We start from the raw sequence: 21,330 nt of genomic DNA, 5'->3' as shown, positions 1-21,330 counted from the left end.
TTTCATGCCTGCCTACCTGACTCACGATCTTGTGATTCCACCCCCAGGCCTCCTCCACTTCCTTTGCAGATGCCAATTCCTGCTCCAGGGGTTCAGGGACAGACCCCACTCACTCTGCCTAGAGAGGACACCCCTGCGACTAGCCCTGAAGTGCAGGTTACCTCCTCAGTGTGAGATTAAAAAACAGAGGAAGGATACTATTTTTATCAAGTCAGAAGTTTAAAGTGAGCATCACATCATGTAAGGAGGGTTTTCAAGAAAACTTCCAAATAGGGTGGAAAATGTTCACAGCCCTGGGCCCAGGCTATCCTATGAGAAAAATCAAGTTTGACTTAGTGGTTGTTTACCTTCATTTCCTACCAACTCTGTCCCCTGTCTGTGGCATTATCTGGTACTGTATCACCATAGGTTCTCCTTACCTTGTGGTTACAGAATCCTGAGAAGTGTTAGCTGATGAAGTTTAATCATCTCTCTGGATATTTACATTTAAAGAAAGTCGTCTTGAACACCAACATGAATTTAAGATGGGAAATAATGAAGATAAAATGTTGGATTGATAAGCAGTGCTTCTGGGCAAGCTCACTAGTAGTAATTTTGCTGAACTAACCATCAAGTGTTTACTTAGGACCTAATACACTCTTCCTCCTGCTCTAGTTTCCAAAGGCACATTGTTATGTCTGACTTTCCAGGCTTTTGTAAATGGAGGTTTGCTGCCCACATCAACATAGAGAACTTAGTGTAGGGGTGTAACGTATCTCAATAAATGCATGATGGATGACAGAATGAACATATACATGTGTGAATGTAGGTAATATGTATGTAAATATATATGTATTTATGTGTGTATATGTATTAGATGAGCAGATACCTCATGTAGACAATTGATTTTTTTAATCCCACGTTTAGTTTATTGAAGGGCTTATGACATGGCATATAAAAACAATTATATTAAAGTAAAAACTGGTGGTCTGAATAATATTTCATCAATGATATCACGTGTGCTTTTGTGAAAGTAACCTGATCTCACCTTCTCTTTCCTTTATGTCTATAGCATACCTTTAAAAAGTAGGAAAAGGTGCAGAGTCATGAAAAGTCACTGGTTGGTACTGAATGTGTTTCATGAACTACATTTAAGTCAAATTTAAGGTGATAATAGTAAGGAAAACTGTGCTTCCTTATTTCAGGGGGACAGTGTGCCTGGTCTGGCTTTGGACCATTGAATACCTTTTAGAGGAAAGAGACCTGGGGCAGGGTATAACCTCCAAATACACAGACTGATGTTCTTTGAATGCACTGAGGGGGAAAAATGTCCAGGAACTGATTATTTCTGCATCTAATCTCCCACTTGATATAGAGAGAAAGAGTATTATAAATCATGGTGTTTCTATACAGGTCTGCTACTAACAAGCTAGTTGACAAACAGCTCGATTCCTTTGGTTTAAATATATATATATATTTAAATTTTAAATTACTTTTATATACTCCTGAATCTGTCAGGGTCTCAAAGTGAAACTCATACCATATTCAAAATTTGATATCTACAGAAGGGTTTCTTCATAGACAGACTACTTGCAAAGATTCACTGTAGGGGAAGCAGGAGAGATTGTCTGGGCTGGTGTTGGCACCAGCCCTATGCTGGTGACAACTGAAGAAACCCGTAAGGAAGAGCCTGTAGTTACAACAGCCAGTACTAATGACTCTTTTGATTAGCAATAATTTTTTTCCCTTAGTAAAATAACTGATTGAAGCACTCCCAAAGTCTCAAATCCATTTTAAAAAGTAGCTCTCTGCCATTGAAGGTGGATGAATGTAAAACTGGAATCAGAATTGGATGTCACTGCAAATATTCTGGCCAAAATGAAGGCAACAGGCGACTATTTGCATATCTACTCTACCTGGAATGTCTCACACTGGGTCCTAGAATATACTTTATAATACTGTGATCCAATTTATTGTTAAAATCTCTTTTGATACCTTAGGCTAAATAGTTTTGGATTAAGCTTTATTGCTAATGAGTAATTATGAATTAATGAACTATATAAATTCCATAACTTTTAAAATTGTGTTAATCTCTATTTAGCATAATTGTGGGGAGGCACTCATGTCATGTAGGGTATTGAAACTGGAATACAATCATTATTGAATTTCTTTTGCTCAAAAGGTTTATGATTGGGAATGGATACAATAACAATGGGTTATTTTCACTTTTTAAAAAAAGATGGGCATTTCGAACAGTAATAACTGACTAATTTATTTTAAAATGCTTCTAATATATTTCAAACACTTCCAGACTCATTTTAACAGGAAACCTTGTAGAACAATTGAAAACTAACTGGTGCTCACAAGCTTCATTCTGCTTCCATTCTGCTGCCCTTAACAGACATTTCCAAAATATTGGTGCTTTTTTTTTTTTTCCTCTTGGCTTCAAAAGAGCTGCAACACCAGTTTTTATGTGCAAAGCTTTTCAAGATGCTTTAGTCACCAAGTCCTGATGGAAGCATAATATGTAAGGACATTGCCACTGGCTGCCTATACAGGGGAACTGAGGAACTAAATGATATTTAAGATTCAGTCATCCCTAAAATTGTAGCACCCTTCTGATTTTTTTTCTTCTGTTTGGCCATCTGTTCAGTTTTTATTTTTAATCCTTTATTACAGTATAAAAGAATCCACAAATAGAGTTAAGATAGGAAAATCAAGACCTTGAGTGACTGAAGTTCCTGCTCTAGATGCGATATTCTGTTAAGACTCTGAAATGTATACAAAGACTACCCAAAGCTTTGCTTTCTCCACCCTATGAAAAAAATAAGTAGTTTCATTAACTAGGAATCTTCTAAATCAGTGCTTCTCAAACTTTGGTGCGAATACAAATCCCCATGGGATCCTGTGAAAGTGCAGATTCTGATTTAGTAGATCTGGGGGGAGGCAGGGCCTGAGATTCTGCCTTTCTGACAAGCTCCGAGGTGATGCCAAAGCTGCCAATCCCAGGGCCAGACTTGGAGAGAAGCATGGTTCTAAACTATTGTCCTCCTATCTTCATATCCAAATTTAAAGAGATCTTGGCTTTCTAAATGTGAATCATTCTCTGTACGTTCTTCCAGTTCCTGATTTCTAAAAATAAAATTGGACAGAGAACTGGAAGGGGTATTTTAGATTCCTGAAAACTGGATTAAATTAAGGTCAGAAAAACTCTTTAAAAATGCAGTTCAGAAGGTCATAAATTCTAGATCACTTTCCAAACCAACCCTTCTCAAACTGAAGTTGGTTCCTTTATGGGATGATCTCTAGTGTTCACCTCTCTTGTCCCTCTTCCTAAAAGTACCTTTTCTCCCCCAATAATCTGCCAAATTACTGCATCCCCTCAGTTCTCCATCTCTTCCCCTGCTTATGTATATCCCACAGAGGTGCCCTTTCATATATGTAGACACAATGGGTGAATTGTACTTTAAATAGGAAAGAATCTTTATCATTCAGAGTAACAGGAAATCCCAGACCCAGGGCAATATGTATGTGATATCTGAATACACAATCAGACTCTTTGAATAGCATTACATTGTAGGAGCAACAAACGCAGCAGAGTCCACAAAAGCTGTCTTTTTCAGAGTATTAACAATGCAAATGAGCCATGATGAAGGAGAAAATCTGGTTAAAATCACTCACTAGATGGATACGCATACCCCACTTTTTATATCTTCAATTTCAATTTTTCAATTTAATGGCTGGCATCTGTTAGAAAGAAAAATGTAATGGTTAATGTTGTGGAATTAAATCCGTAGCCTCCCAAATTTATTAGAGGCTTCCCCCTTCACCTCCAAAAATCTGATACACTAGTTAAAATGCCTAGTTTTGCTTTTAAACAGAATCTGGTAGTACAACTTGGGAAAGATAATCTCTGAAGTCTCTACATTGCTCTAGGAATATCTGACGATCAGAAAAATGATCTCTATTTTGGGGGTTATTTACTAATAGCATTGTAGTCTTGTGGAAAATACTACCACCACCTACTGGCATATATTGCACATAAATTTGAAAAAGCTTCTAAATCATTTGAACAGTGCCAAACAAGGGCATGGAGTAAGAGAATAATTATTGTCACTTTACTGAAACTTAAATTTCAAATTTAGTCAAATAATTTAATTTGCTTTTTGAAACTATGATAACATTTACTTCTATCACCTGAATATGTGAACTAGAAGGGAGAAAAGAGCAAAAACCACATATAGGATGTTTAAATAGAAAGAAATAAGGTATTTATATTGTTGAAATGACACTTGCCTTTGCCTTTCACCTGTTGCTAAGTTCATGTTTGTTTTTATTGGAGATTTATTTTATCAAACCCAGAAAGAAAAGAAAAGGGAGGTTTGTGTCAATGTAGCAATTCAAAAAGACATTCACACACATAGTTTGCAAAATTCTTTACAACCAACAAAAAATATTTGAAGCAGAATGTAAAGATATATACAAATCCCCTTCCAATTTCAGCAGCTATTTTGATAAAGGAAAACAGCTGAAAGATTACATGTACAATAAGCTTTTAGAAATTTTTATTCCACAGTTAATGCTCATTAGCTTTTAGGTTAGCATTAAATCATTTGTTCTTTACAATTTCCCTTGGGAAAGAATTAAATCCTCATGTTATTTCTTCAGTGGTTATTTTGAATTTATCCTCAGACAATCTAGTCTTCAGTACTACAAATTTCCTACCTCCAAAGAAACTATTTCTTGCATAGAATCTATTTTCTTGTTCAATGGTTTAATATTTTGCATCAATGAGCTAGATTCATGAAAAGGATATGGGATTAAAAGCATGAGTTTTCTTCCCAAAACTTTACTGTGATACCCCTATTTTTTAGACTTATAGAATGGACAGTGTATTATTTTAATGATACTTATAATGACATCTGTGTGTACATATAGAGACAAGGATACATTTAGATAAGTACACCTAATGATAATATATTTATATATTGTCATTATATTCAAAAAACTCTTTTGGAGGGTGAACATATACTTTAAATAAATAGAGAAAAAACTTTAATGTCTAATTACAGTTATATATGGAAAGTAGACATTATTTTTGTTATTTTTTTCTCATGGATGTGAAAATGTTTATAGACCATGTGGTACCTCATTCCTAATTATCCTATTTAAATTATAATCAGCTCCCTACCAGCTTAGTGATTGTTCAATGACCTTTTGAAAAAAAAACATTATTGTTCCCCCAAATACTGTTTTCTATTACATTGATAATTAGAATTTATTATGAATTATTGAATTATCTGCACTGTTGAATTGTTCCTTTGATAGCCCAATTTTTGCTTATTTGCCTACTGTCTCACTTTTTGATATCTGACGCTACTTCCCCTCCATTTACTCCCTCAAGAGAGAGTCATTAAATCCCTACAATGTGCCCCGCACTGCCTTGGAGGAGTTGACTCTATGGTTGGTGTATGAGGCACACAAGCCCTTTGACCGGTTGATATTTAAAATAGAGTGATGGAGAAATACAGTAAACAAGTAAAGCAAGAAATAAAAGAAAAGGACACATTATTATAAGTGAAGTGAAATGTGAGGGAGCAATCAGGTAAGCATCTTAGCTGTGGCCAGAAAAGGCCTCTTCAGCAACATGGTCATTGAGCTAAAAGAGAGACAGGAGCCCAATCACAGAGTGAAATCTTACGTGATTGATGAAGATTACCTGTTTGAGGTAATTAATTAGCTAGCAAAAGGTATTAAAAATATTACCTATCTTTCTCCTATTTTATGCAATAAACTTATGATGAATCTATTATTTTTCCAAAATTCAACAAGATTTGAATTAGTATTTTCAACAAGAGTTGAGCTGGTATCTTCATCAAAATTTGAAAGATAGTGTTATGGCTGAATTGTGTCCCGCCCCACAATTCACATGCTGAAACCCTAACCCCCAGTGCCTCAGAATGTGACAGTATTTGCAACGAGTAGATAAATAAATCCTGAAGATCTAATGCACAGTGTATTGATTATGGTCAACAATACTGAATTATAAACTTCAAAGTTGCTAAGAGACTAGACCTTAATTGTTCTCACCACAAAAAATAGATATGAAAAGTATGGGAAGTGACAAAGGTGTTAACCATGCTATGAGATGGAATCATATTGCAATATATAAATGCACCAAATCAATACATTGTACACCTTCAGCTTATGCAATGCTACATGCCAATTATATCTCAATAAATTTTTTTCTAAATTTTGAAAAGAAAATGATGGCATTTGGAGATAGGGCCTTTAAAGAGATAACTAAAGTAAAATGGGGTCATGCGGACAGGCCCTAATCCAGTACGACTAGTGTCTTTATATGAGGAGAATATTAGGCCACAGATACACACAGAGGGAAGACCATGTGAAGATACTGGAGAAAGACAAAGATGGCCATCCACAAGAAAAGGAGAGAGGCCTTAGAAGATATCAACTCTGCCGTCACCTTGATCTCAGACTTCTAACCTCCAGGACTGTGAGACAATACATTTCTGTTGTTTAAGTCCTCTAGTCTGTGGTACTTTGTAATGGCAGCCTTAGTAAATTATAGATAGGATTGCAAAGCATTGATGGTGGAATGAAAGGGTTATGTTAAAAGAGGGTATAGTCTATGTGAAAGAAAGTCAAGGAAGAAAAAAAGGGTGCTATATAAAAAATATGAATAGTTAGTTTAGGTGGAAGTGTAAAGTGAATGGAAGGGGATAGGGAAGACAAATTTTGAAAACCAGATTGGCATTTTATGAAAGAAAATCTTGATTGTCAAGCAAAGAAAACGATTTTAAATATTTTTCCGAAAGTAAAAAAAAAAAAAAATTCTAGTAGTTTTTCCCCCAAAATAAATCTTACACAAGTCTCTGATACATAGAACAGGTAAAAGCAGAGCTACTATGGTTGTGGGGGAGAGAGTGGCATCCAGAACCTAGCCCCTCTCAATTTCTCTTGACATCACCACATGTCCAAGATTGACACCTCAGGGATTGATGCAATATTTCGAAAACCACTGGAATAAAGAGTTGAACATTTTTAGTGTACATCTTGAGTCACTATAGTATTTTGTGGTAAGTTGTATTGTTGTGCTCAATTTCTTGCTTCCACCCTATCCTGTAAAAGGATTATACAAATTTATCCACCACCAGGTGACGTGCTATACCCTGTCAATGAGAGGGGGGCACATCCCTACGACAGCAATGCTGGGTTTGGCCATGTAATATGGTTTGGCCAATGTAATGTGAGCAGATGTAACATGCACGCATCTAAGCAGAAGCTTTAAGAGCCATCACACATTTCTGCCAGCTCCCTTGCCTTTTTTTCTCTGCCATAAGAATATTATACCACAAATGGCAGACGCTCCCTCAGCATGTGTCTGATATAGGAAGACCCATGGAGCACTAGACAACCATCATGTGTGAAGTGAGTAGGAAACACATGTTATAAGCCAATGGAATTTGGGAGCAGTTTATAATTGCATCACACCTGACTGATAGAGTGTTTATAAAGGAAACCAAGTGAATCAAACTAATCAAAACAAGGGAATATTTTTGCTCAAAACTGTGTGTTTAGCAGGTTCTAAATTGGACTACAGTGAAAAATATGGAGTTGATAAACATTGTGCATATATACACTGATAGACATGGTAAATGGTATTAGAATTGTCTATAATTCCCTACTCTCTGTACTCCTTTTCATGTAACCTCAAATCCACCCACAAAATCTGCTGAGTGGGGTCTACTCAACCATGGTACCACTGCTTGGATAAAGATGGGTGGACTCTGTCTGAATCTGTCACTTTTAGGGGGTAACTATAGGCTGGACAGGAACTTGGGGTGTTTGAGCTAGCTCGATTAAATTTCTTACCTTGGGAATTTTAACTAAAAGACCGAGAGAGAATTTTTATAATGATAAGCTAAAAAATCACACAGACTCAAGGCTAGGGCAGAGCATTGTGAAGCCTTAAGCATAGTGAAATGAAAATAGAGAATTTGTGGGCACCAATTAAGAGAAAGACAAGAAAGAGAAAACCTAAAGGAAGCAGTGAAGGAAGCAGTGATGTTCCTCGTTACTGCCTCAGGTCCTGCCCATAGTGAGCCTGAGACAGACTGGGACCTGGAACCCTTTGCTGAAGTGCTTCACCTGGACACATGTCTCTCAAGCAACAAAATACAAAGAAACTATGAGGGCCTAAAAATAACCACATGCATGCCCAACTGAGGCAAATCATGAACAATAAGATACAAAAAGGTCAAAACCCAACTGCCACTTCTGATGTGGCAGAAGGAAAAGCAGGGTACTGCCCATGATCCCTGCACACAGCACCACCAAGGGCATGGGCAGACCACCTAAGCACCCCTCTGGCCCAACCCACCGATCTGCCTGTACCCTCACCCCATTTAAGGAACCAGGTCGCCCCCACTTGGCGAGCAAGCAAGTGCACCTGTTACTTCTCACTCCCTCGTGCTGCATCACAAGTCCCAATAAAGCCTTTCCTGAAGTTCTAGTTTGGCCTCTTATCAATGTCTATGGATTAAAGAGTCCAAGAACCCAGTTCTGTAACAAGCTCTGAGTTCCCTTTTCCTCAGTGCCCAGAATACCTCTCTGTAGCTTTAAATGGCTGCCCACCCCTTTTGGTTTGAGCTCATTTGAGAGGGATTCCTTTCCTTGATGCAAAACAAAAAAATACAAATTTGTTAAAACACCAAGCAAATGTAGGGATGGCCCAGAGTAGAGTGCTGATATTAAAAATAAAAAAGAGAAGAGTGGTGGATTTGGAGACTCAGAATCAGTGTGTAGAACTGACTGGCTACGTGGGTAATGAAAGGCAAAAGTTAAATGTTTCTTTGTTGTTCCATATTTAGGTGGTAAAAATATAGGAGAGCAGCTGGAAAAGAGATGCCAAAGACAATAAGGTTAGTTTGGGGGCCTCCTGAATGTGATGTGAGAGACTGGAATATTTCACTGGAGATGTCTCCTAACCAGTTGCAAAGGAAGAGCATCTATGCCAAAAAAGACAATAACCCGTTAAGTAATTATTTGCCACAGTATGTTTGGGACTACATGAAATACAAAAATAGGACCCTAAAACTTAGTTATTTTAATGTCTCACTTTTTATAGGTTTGTGCAAAAACTGTCTTATTCCTTTGCTTCAATTAAGGGGCTATCTTTGTGTTCTTATGAATTTTTGAGCAGGTCTAACTAATGATTGAAAAACATATTGAACTATTTTAGAAAAAAAACCCTGGACTTTATAAAGGTGTGTGGTGATTCCTTGTTTAATCCATAGTCTCCAAAAACTGGTATGGCAAAGGGAAAATTTTATGAACTAATTTCCATAACTTCAGTGTTCAAAATTGCAATCATGGCAGCCTCCCAAGATTCAAAACAACCAGATGAATACCCTAAGACTAGGTGAAGGAATTAAGGCAAAGTTTAAGAGAGGGAGTTGGTGCCTGAAATAAGGTTAAAGCAGAGAAGAGTTCTGAAGCCTTATACATTTCCTAGAAGTGGACCATAAATATGGCTCTGAGCATTTTTGTGGCAAATGCAAAAAGGGAAATGCAATTAGTGTTGGTTAGGTAAAAAATAACGTATCCTCCAGGCAAAGAGAAATTTCCCCCATGGTTGTTAAATAGAGATGATTGTATGATATACAGTAGATAGCAAATGCGTCTCCACATTTTACAATAACCTTTAAAATATTCCTTCAAAATAAGTGGGCAGAATATCAACAAATGCAAGTCTACCAGGAAACTGATTTAAAGTTGCCAGGTTTACAACTTTCCAAAGGACAAGTTTAATAGCTAAATAAATAGAACCTTGAAATTTTATTTCTATCTATTCCATAAATACTTCTACATCCTGTTTCTCTAAAATTCTTTTTGATAATCGTTGAATTCCAGATTGTTTTCCCTGACAAGTTCAAGGGTGCTGCCCTGCTACGTGTTGATCAGTACAGAGGCATAAGCTTTCAAAACGAGCCAGGTGGGGCTAGAGAACACATGCTCTGAGGCCATTGTACCCTTCTGAATATAAAATGGACTTTTACTGATGTTTTTTCTTACTAAATAAGTTTGGCATGATATGCCATAGGCGTCTTAAATTTCTATTCTAAGAAGCAACTATGATCATTTTATCCTGGAAAATGGTGGAAGCACTGATGGCCAGCAAGACCACAGAGTCTGAGAAAAGTCCTTAGAGAATGTCTGACTTGGAACAATACAACTTCCTGTTATATTACCCATCAGTTGTAAAGCAGAAACCTTGACTATTCAATAAGCAAAATGCTTTTCAGGTTTATTAACTGAATGTCGAAGAATGTCAACCAAAAATAATGGCTTACGCTTTGGAATAGTTAATATGTAGCCCTTTTTGCTGGCCATAATTAGATAGCAGGGTTGGTTGATGTGGCAATTTAGGAAATATATTCATTTGTTAAAATGGTTCCGAGTTAAAATCGTTTCAGATTGTCCCCTTTAAGCATTCTACACAGAGGCCTATCACAGCTTTGTCTTCATAATCATCATTAAATTCAGTTCAAATACTAGTCATGGGAATTGTTATTTGACATTTATTTATTTTGCAATTTATCTCAAACTGATTTTACTAGGGGAATAATGCTCTAAGGAAGTTGATCTGCTGTCTCAGCACTTATTTGTTTACAGAAAATTTAAGTGTAGGTGACCCTGTTCTGGTCGGAAACTTTACGATTAGAGCTCTTTCTGCCTCAATGAAGAGTACATGTACTTTTTGTTTTTCTTTTCAGCCTTCACCAGATTTTTAAGGGAAACAAATTAAGGCAACAAGCATTTATTAAAAGGCCAGATAGGGGACATGCTTGGATCTTTAAAATATCCAGTAATTTTAAGTTAGGAACTGATTCCTATGAGATAGCTTATCATTTGATATGCTAGCATGGCACATTTGTTCCAATAAAATGAGCACATTTAGGAAAATTGTAGGTAGAGCTTAAATACATATAGGCTAATAGCAATCCTTATATTAACTGTAAATACTAAATGCATTGATTTGGATGTATATATTCAAAGTAATACGAATGCTCTTGGATATACTTTTATCTTTCTTTTTAACGTATATAAAGTGGGATCCTATACATCTGTATACATGCATATTAATTCTCTTAGAAAAAAACCAAGATTTTCTCATCATTTTGATTCTTCTCCAAAATTTTGTTGTTCTTCTTTGTGACTGTTTTCCACACAATCCCATTTTATTGTGTTTGGATCCTTACACAACCAAAGTTAGGGTATTGGTATGTACTTAAAAAAGACAGATTACCTTACTTTTGAGACAAAAATCTACCAATAACCATCACTTTCTCTTGTTCAATTTCCAAAGCTTTCTCTATAAAATAACCTTTTCACAAATAAATATACATTCATTCATTGTTTTGCTACTTAGCTTTATTTAGGTTTAATGATATTAATTCTTCCCTAATCATGTCTTTTTAATGAAAAATTATAACAAGGCCTTTACTTCATTTACTTTTAGCTATTTCATAAATACCAGAAGAGAAACTGGATGGTTTGTGACGAAATTTAGAAAAATTTTTCCATAAAGCAAACTTAGAAATCCTTCCTTTTGGCTCCGTCTTCTAATCCTCCTTCACCGTGTTGAAGAGAGATCGAGTTTTTCCAGGTTTTTGGTTAGGTGGGTGGTTTCCAGACCGACTGGACTCTCCAGGTAGGCGATTACCGCACAGCCCTTTCTAGTCACTGGATTTATGACTTATCCAACTTTGAAAATGATCTCAGCCAGTTCATGCTTCACATGCTTTGTTCGCGGGACAGGTAAAGCTTTGAGAAGCACAGTATCCCCATTGGTGCACTGCTGGAGAGCTTCGTGAGCAAAGTAGGTTTTTCGCTTATTAAAATACTTTAATAAATAGGGATCCAGAACAAGTCTGGTCACTCTCAGTTTAGCAGTTTTTTGCATTGCTGTCCCAATCACCTTCCCCACGACCCCCATTTGGCATGGACAGATGAACGAGCTATTGACATTATTTGGCTTTGGTCACCTGGAGGGCTCCCTATGCTGTGGCGCTTCCGGCCCTGGAATCTACTTCCATCTGCAGCGGTGGCACGCGGCCGGCAGTCACCTCCCAGCTCCTTCCATAATCATTTCTGATGCATGAATTTTGGTCTACTTCAAAAAAACAATACAAAACAAAACAAAATTGTAAAATAAATAGAAAAGTACTGATGACCTATGAAGTCAGAGTGTGAGCACACAAGTTACAGAAATATGTTTTGAAAAGGAATTAAAAAGTTTAGAGAAAGTTATTAAAATAATTTCAATATAATCAGTCCATTTGAAACACAGAAACAGATGAACCAAAAAATATCAAGTTTTATTTTTCTAACTTTTTACCTTTTCTGCATTTATTGCTCATTTTTTAAAAAAATTAATTAATTAATTTATTTATTTTTGGCTGTGTTGGGTCTTCATTTCTGTGCGAGGGCTTTCTCTAGTTGCGGCAAGCGGGGGCCACTCTCCATCGCGGTGCGCAGGCCTCTCACTATTGCGGCCTCTCTTGTTGCGGAGTACAAGCTCCAGGCGCGCAGGCTCAGTAGTTGTGGCTCACGGGCCCAGTTGCTCCGCGGCACGTGGGATCTTCCCAGACCAGGGCTCGAACCCGTGTCCCCTGCATTGGCAGGCAGATTCTCAACCACTGCGCCACCAGGGAAGCCCATATTGCTCATTTTTAAGAAGGCATTGGCGCTTTACTGGTGTGAAGATGCAAGATTAGAACATAGGTATCAAATCGAGGTGGCTTGGCCAAATCTGGTCGAGAGAAGTGTTTTGTCTGACTTGCACAAAATAAATAACAAATTTATTTTAAAATTGAACACGATGCCAACGTTTAAAAATTAAGGCACTTGATACATTTAATATTGTAAGAAAAATCCATAATTCTGAGTTTTTTTGAAAAAATATAGGCCAGCTTGCAACAAGGGGCACGGCAGCCATCTGCTAGAGCTGTATACAGGCTGCTCATTTTAGCTGCGTGCAGCTCCCCAGGTAGCCAGAGCCCCATCTACCATAAACACCTGTCTCCTGCAAGATTTTAGTTTCTGCCTCCTGGGATAGTCTATGATCCAAAGAATACTTATTTCTTCTAGCAAAAGATAGAATCATAGTATTTTCTTATTTGCTTCCTGGCAACCTTCCCACCCATTCCCAAATGATAATAATATAACGTGGAAGTAAAACAAGGAGAAGTGTAAAATAACCCATTGTGAGATAAACAATCGCTCCCATGCACTCCAAGCACATCGTCTTTTTGCTTGATAATTCAGCTTGAGATGAAAATCAGTGAAAAGACCAACTATCTTCATGTCTTTCTTAACCTAGGCTTACACGAGTTCTTTGAAAGACAGACTTTCCAAAAGGGTGACAGCATCTCGGGTTGTGCAAACCTGCAGGCTAAACTACAGATGGTGCCATTTAGCAATGGCCAAATTGCTAGTTACAACCTTTTGAAAAATGCAGGGTTTATCATAGAAACACTGACAGTCGCCGGAGTACCATGTCTCTTTTGGGCATTGTTTTAACAAATGCACTTGAAAGAAAAATGTTCTCGGTTAACTACAGTTCCCAGAATACCTTGTAGAACATTCGGTCTCTAGTGATCATAAAATGGCATAGCCCTCTGCCTCCTCTGACAGAACTCAGGGGAAAGTGAGCAAGTGCATTATACCATGTGATGAACTTTAAATTATGAAAAACACTAGTGTGTAGTTTCATCGGAATTTGCATTCCGCTGGCAGGAGATAGATCTGAAATCTATTTTTATCCAAAGGATCTTGTTAAACTAAGATTGCCTGTTACTATATGTAGTTCTTTCATGCAGTAGTGCCTGATGGTACTTCTTATAAACAATAGAGAATAAATCCAAACAAGCTGAAAAATGTTTATTGCAAAATACTGTAGTTCAAGAAAAATTACATCTGCATGGACTGCATATTTTGGATGCAATTTATGGTGCAGTTTCTCTTCATTAACCACATCTCAGAGAATTTTCAAAGCATCAGTTTGCATATTATTAACATGTACTTAAAATAACAATATAGAAAGCGTCAGGATTAAAATAAAAGGTTAAGCGTAAAATGTAAGGTGCTCTCAGTGTGTCTATATACATGCAATTCCTTAGAAATTCAGCTTTTTAATTAAAGTGAACTAGACCTTACCTAGACCAGCTAGATTACTAAGTATCTCATTCTACTCTAACTATTCTCCTTAATAAAAGCAGATGGAATCCATTTTGTAAGAAAAAGTGTAGTATTAACCATCGTTGCTTCTTTTATGTAGCTAAACACATAAAATTATTCTACAGAATTTTTCATTGGAAAGAAACAGTGACAAAAAGGAAGCTATAGCATTTGAACTCGATGGAAATTTTTCTTCAGTTACTCTACATTGCAGATATGTATTTGGTTGCATGCTTGATTGTTTTTGTTTATTTTTTGGCATTTATATATATTGTCTATTATTTTACAGCTAGAGATTCTTAAAGGAAAATCTGTATCAATTTTATTTACAAATGCATATAGCATTTTAAACCATTAAAAGCTAAATGTGAACACTATTAATAAGTAAGTCTCTGAAAATTTCAATATTATACTATCCATGTGTCCTCTCTAATCATTCATACTCAGATCCTTGAGGGCATTCCTTGAGAGTTAGTGGAAGAAGATGGATTCTAATCTATTACTTATATGTACAGTTTCTATGTATAGTATAATGAAAAGTTTGTTTTCATTCAGAATTGAGTTGGAGGGAATTCCCTGGCAGTCCAGTGGTTAAGACTGGCACTTTCCCTGGTCGGGGAACTAAGATCCCACAAGAAGCCACGCAGAGCAGCCAAAAAAAAAAAAAAAAATATATGAGTTTGAATCCAGCTGGTATTTCCTAAACTCTGTGATGTTGGGCAAGTCAGTTAATCTGTCTGAGCTTCAGTTTTCTCATCTGAAAAACAGGGATAAAAATATTTACTTCATAGAATTGTTGAGAGGGTTAAAGGTCAAATCTATGCAAAGCACACATTACAGAGTCCAACACACAGGAAGTACTTTAAAAAGGTAGAGGTGGTTATCATTATTTCCTCTCTGAATCTAAAGTACTACCAAAAGGCAGTCCAAGTCAGCCTGAATTTGTATAAGATGCTGTTTTAAAATAAGAATTAAATTTGAAATGTTTCACTTTTTCAGCTGTTACCACTATGTTTTCAAACTTCCTAGGTAGGCATATCCTACATCTCTCATTGATTAAGCCTCCAACCCCATCAGTGGAGAAATAGCCCTGCCCTTCATGGCCCTTGCCCTTTCAGGCTCCCTTGTTTGAGCTTCTCAGTTTTGTCACTCTAAGTGAATTTCTAGTTACACTTCAATGATACTTTCTTTGATGCACAAAGACAGAAATACTCACAGCTTCTCTATTTTTGCAGCGTCAAACTCTTCTCAGTGTGTCTGTTGATATTGCTTCCTTCACTATAAGTTACTTGAGGGGTACCTCAGGGTGTTTCCCTAGCATTAATACATTACCTACAAGTTGCTAGAAGAGAAGCAGCTAGATTATTTGAGAACTATGCTATGAAAAAGAAAGTTTAACTAAATGGAAGTTAATGTTAAAAGCAAGTTTTGCAGTGTAAAACCACATTTGTTTTATGGAAGGAAGAGGTGCAGTTTGTTTTACTCTTCCTTAATCCATGATTTTCATATCAGAACTCCTCCATAAGTGTTGCTGGTTCAGCCTGCCATGGCCCTCGTCGTGTAAGGCCACCGTAGCTCCAGCATCAGCCTGGGTCTCGGCCTCTGCTTCCTGTCCTCAGCAGCGTGGAACAATGCCTCAGGCCATCTTCCCCAGCCCTGCCCAGCACCGGGTAATTCAAGCACTGAAAAGATGCAACTCCACCAATCTAGACCATGTTTAAAAATAACACTCCTAATAGAAAGACGTCACTGCAAATGTGAAAACATCATATGATAGCCACCATTTTTTCCTTATTTATTGATGACCTAAAAATTAGCATTTTGTTTCAATAGTTCCAAAATGTTTACCAATGTTGTTTGCTAGTTTCTTGCTAATACCTATTCATGTGATGCTTTTCGGCCTTGCCACTCACTGACACACAAGCTAAGTATACTGCAGAAAGTCAGTCATCACGTGCACACCGGAGATTTTGGTGACTGAACTTTACTTTGGGTGGGGGGATTGAAGTTATAAATCAGAATGTTTTGAAAGCAGCTAAATCCTATGAAATACTTCTAGAAATTCAATGCCAAAAATAGACTCCAAGGGAATGTAAAGTGTAAGAGTCTGTAAGTCTTTGTGAATATTATGAATGTTGTACCATATTCATGTATTTTGATGCAAAAAAGGAATTATTTAAAAGTAAAAGTCTTGTCATAACAGATTTGAACTCAGATGAATTCAAAGTCTCAATACTTTAGTTTTCTGTGTTCTCTTCTGTGATTTTTTTCACAAACCAAACCAGAGAAATCTCACTGATCTTCACTTTAAAATAAGATAATCTGATCTATTTCTCAATGCACTTTTATTTGATCAGTACCCATGTAAGATGAACCCACATGCTCTTAACCTTTTTCATGCTCCTACCTCGTGGAGCCCTTTTTAGCCTTGTAATATGTGCCATACTAAGGACTCAGAAAACAAAAATCCCCACTTGTTCCATTTGCTAGCTAGCGCTCCAATCTTCAAGGCCTATCACTAACCCCGAAATTCTAGCACTGAAGTTAAAGCGGGTCACCTCCAGGGAAAACCACCAGCAATTTCATTTTTAAAATATATTTGATTTTCTTTTCCTAATCTTCTTCCAGCCTTTCTTTCTTTTCCTTTTTTTTTCCTCTTACACTGCTGCGTGCTTTAATTTTGCTTTCAGTCAGTAGTTTAAAAACTTTAGCTTCTAATAACTGGAAAAAATGGTTATTTAAAGATAACTGCAACTTGCTTAACATGCCAGGCTATCATATGCTCAGTGCTTTGAAGCTGCAAATTAATGACGAGCAGGAACAGTGACTATCTTTCAGAGGAAACTGACCTCTTTCTAATGGCACATCGCTAATGTCATCTGTCTACTGCATCTCATTATGTGAATTTCACGGAGTTAAAAAAAAAAGTATCTTAAGGCTGTGCACAAATAAAAAGGACCTTCTAGTATTAAGCACTTTGAAAATTTTTGATCTCTTAAAATACCTTCCTTAGATACTGCTTCCCCCTTTTGTGCATGGCACGCTGCTTATGTCATCTATTCTCTGTGACTAATTATGTTAATTTTGTGCCATAAAAGTAACTGAAGGCTGTTAAGAAATAAAAGCTTTTGAGTGGCCTTATTTCATAAACACCCCTTTTGAGCAAGGCGCATTTAGTCATATTTGCAGTAACAGAAAGAGTCTTGTGCTAAAAATACAACAAAGGCTCTTGAATATGGCCATTTATTCCCACTTTATTAGGTAATTTATGAAAAAGTATGAAGGGAAGCCTTTTTGTTACCATAATTTGCATAAAGCTGGTGCCCCATTAATGAGATAACTTCCTGCCTTTTGTGTATCACCAGCTGGAAATAGAAATGGAGGAACTTTTCTGTAGCCCAATTACTTAACCTGCTGAGTTCAGAGTTGGAAAGTAAACAGGATTCCTATCTGCCAAAGAACTTTATTTTGGTTCCTCTAACCTGATTTTTTAGAATAAAAATAATTAAAAGAAGGATGAACACCAAAGGCTAAAGCTAACTAAATGTCAGCAAGGCCATATGTTAGAATGTATATTTACCTCCCGAGAAAATTACTTACTTAATAATCATATTTTCCCCTTTGGAGCACAGTTGTGGGTTTACCTTTGCTGTCATTGGATCAAATGAGTAACTTTTGATCGTATATATGAACATATGGGACTATACATATGACAAAAAGAAAAAACTGTGAACTAATTTTAGATTTTTTGGAGGGGCATTGAAGGGGGCAATGAATTGCATTGCGATTTATTACAGTTATGAATTGCAGTGTTTCAGCAAAAGATATTAACAATATTTCAAAATAATAATCATTCTATGCTACTGAAAAATACCTTGGAGATACAATAAATATTAATCAAGGTCCAAAACATGCTAAGAAGAGTACATAATTTTGCCATGAGGGGTAGAAATTCTACACCTACCATAAAAGCATAGAAGAATAAAATGGGGCAGAAGAAGAGGGGTCATTCTGAAGTCACAGCTTGTATGTACATATGTGCACATACACCCATACCCACACGTACACGCCCACCTGCAAATACAGTATTAGAAAAAACTTTGTTAACTCCCCACAAACATGAGTCAATGCAAAGAAAAATTCTGCTTATCAATAAGTGCCTATATGATTTAATAGAACCTTTGAAAGTGATAGTCAAATTAAGCTATTACTCTTTTTTCTCTCCAGTTCCTAATGCCAGCTGTATAAATGTAGCTCCAGATGACACATCGTAAAGGTTGTTCAGTGGTATGTCAACACAGAAAATAAAACAAGAATAAGACCAGAGGGGCAAAACCACCGTCTTTGCTTAGATTTAACAATAAACTAGAGAAGTGGATGGTTAGCCCTATGATCTCATCTTCTTTTAAAATAAGGTCTTGAACACTCAAATTATAATAAGAAGTCATCTCATAATGAGGTCAGAATTTCTGTTTTTCTGTATACCTCATAACATCTTGGGTAAATTGCATTTACTGAAATAGTGGAAGTAGTTGCAAAAGCCTTGACAACTATCAAGAGCTATCAAAAACTTTGACAACTATCACCATTCAAATGTGTTGTGTTTTAACTTGTAAGGTTAAGCACGATCATGAATCATTCTACTTATATCCTTATTCTCTGGACAATCTTCTCTGCAGTTAAATGCAAAGCCTAGATTCCAGTGTGTGAGACAATTCCTCTCCTTAGGAGACTCCTTTCACCTACACCTTGAATAGGAATTTATTAAGCATATTTCGTTTAACCCATCAATTATACCAGGGCACCATTTCCCAAACATAATAACCTACAAAATAGTTTTTGCATGATACGTTTACCTTCTATGCCTTCTTAGAGACCAGTGAATCCAATGTGAGAAATGCTATTCTAGGAGAGTAACTTTCTTGTTTGAAGTCCACTGCTGGGGAGTTATTTCTTTTCAATTGCTTTTATAGTCTAAAGTTGGTTTTAAGAGAATTATAAGTAGACAAGGAAAACAAGTATTACTCATCCAATCAATGCAAATTGTCTTTGTTTTTAAACATAGACGTATGGAAAAAAGCATAGATAAAAGGCTATCAAGAATGCCCTGAAATTCCAAACAGTGTCTCCAAGAAGTTAGCAAGAAATTGGTTAGTCTGAATAGACACTTCCTATTCCGCTTTCGTCTCACTATCACCTGCGAAAGAAATATACCCCACGTATCGGTCACAGCCTTCCATTTGTTTGTAACTGGACTTGTGACAAAATCTGTAATTTAGATTTTCATGAGAGTTAGTCATGTGAACCACTGAAACATAGAGGAAGAAAAGAGTGTAATGGGTAATGCTTTAAAAAACAAAAAGACGAGGGCAAACTTAATTAAACTCAGTGGAGAAAGTAGCCAGAATGACAAAGCAAAACACATAACTGTAATATCTTTTAGTTTAATGTTTTTTGTATCACCAATATTTTATATTCTAGCCACACTACTAAAATTTCTATATTCTGACTCAAATTTTTCTGATGTAGACCTTAAAATTAGTTGATCTTCCAAAGTTTGAGAGTTGAATGAAGCATTTAAGCAAGCTCTGTATAACAGTTAGGTAATACACAGTATTCAGTTTTAGACTATTAATTAAGCAATAATTTGGGGACATATGAAACTGATCCATTTAATTCTTACCTTGCAGGGTAGAAGGCCTTAGGAATATAAAGATAGCTCTTTCTTCCCTTGCCACCTCCCTAAAATTCATATGAACTCTCCAAAAGAGCTCAGAAAAAGAAATCAACAATCAGCATAAAGTTAACGCACTGCTAAAGCTATGTGAAAGTATTGAGAAATTTATGAGGGAAAGTTTGAATCAACAAATATTTTCTATATTCCTACTGGTAACTCCAAGGCCTTTTTTTTTTCTCTGTTCTTTTTTCCCCTCCTTGTCTGTTACAAGTTATGATGTGTGGATGAAGCCTTTTTCCCATGCAGTAATGACTGTATACTGAGATTTCAAGGGGCTGTTCATGACAATCCCATTTTCTGTGTAATTTCATGGTTGTCTTCTTGAATGAAGATATTGGCTGCTCTGAAGCAGGGGGTCAGCCGCTCCTGCTCCCTTTCAGTATTGTTCCGGAGTATGTTTCCTTTCAGCTGATGAAAAGTAATTCATCATTTACACCCCTGAATTCTGCCAGCATTTTTTGAACAACTTTTCTTTCCCTGTGGTACCTTAGGCCCATGAAAGAGATAAATAGGTTCAATACAACACTAGGCCCCAGATCCTGGGAGCAGGTTAGGCCTCTGAGGCCCCGAGCTGCCCCTTTCTCATGATAGAGTTTGTCACCTTTCTACCTCTAGAAGTCAAATCCTGTCGACTCAGCCATCTTTCAGGCTCTCTGAAGTGGCTTTGGCACCCACTGGGGCATGTGAGCTTAAAATTGATTTTTTTTAAGATCTGTCAAGTTCCCTTAAGGGACAGAGTTGACAGCCAGCAGGCCTCAACTATCACAAAGCATTCAATGTGTAAAAGACACCTAAGGAACTTCCTTTGAGGGGCCAAAGGGCTTCAGACTTCGTGACACATTGAGAGGGTGCCGTTGCTAAGAAACTGGCTTCAGGCAATAGGATTTTTCCTGCAACTCTGCCACTTTGGGAAGTACTTTAAGCTACCTCTCTCCTTATGGCCGAAGACAACATCAACTATTACAAAAACAAGATACGAAAAAGATGTTAGATGGAATCATTACATGGTTCTTCAGACTCCAACTGCCTACCATTTATGCAGTTTGGGAATTAGCTAACGCTAGTATTTGCACCGCCTTTTAGAAGAATAGAGCACTAGGCAATCTAAACTTAATCAAATAATATCTGGTATTTGTTTTAAAAGTAAAGGATATCAACTCTTTACAAATTTGGATATTATAGAACATAATGCAGAAATAGATCACCCTTTCTCAACTTAAACAGTGACTGACTTAACACTTCGGTGATAGCATGATACTAGTGTTCACCTCCCATTTGTAGAAAAATAATGCTAGAGCAATTACAGCCAGCTATTTGTTCCTGACCTAAGTCTACCAGATCAAAGACTA

The 21,330-nt window shown here is 36.8% G+C and overlaps 1 pseudogene across 1 annotated transcript in view; it reads right to left on the bottom strand.

The window, feature by feature from the left end:
* Positions 1-21,330, bottom strand: part of LOC309631154 (small ribosomal subunit protein uS17m pseudogene) — a 541,273-nt pseudogene that overhangs the window by 507,700 nt on the left and 12,243 nt on the right. The window contains exon 1 of the transcript XR_014249528.1: positions 1-21,330. This exon is cut by the window's left edge and continues 13,706 nt beyond it; it is cut by the window's right edge and continues 12,243 nt beyond it. The product of XR_014249528.1 is annotated as a small ribosomal subunit protein uS17m pseudogene (transcript).

Source organism: Balaenoptera borealis (assembly GCF_965194805.1).
Source record: "Balaenoptera borealis genome assembly, chromosome: 6".
NCBI lineage: Eukaryota > Metazoa > Chordata > Mammalia > Artiodactyla > Balaenopteridae > Balaenoptera > Balaenoptera borealis.
Note: the sequence above shows the minus strand (reverse complement) of the source record. Positions and strands in the feature narration are given on the sequence as shown.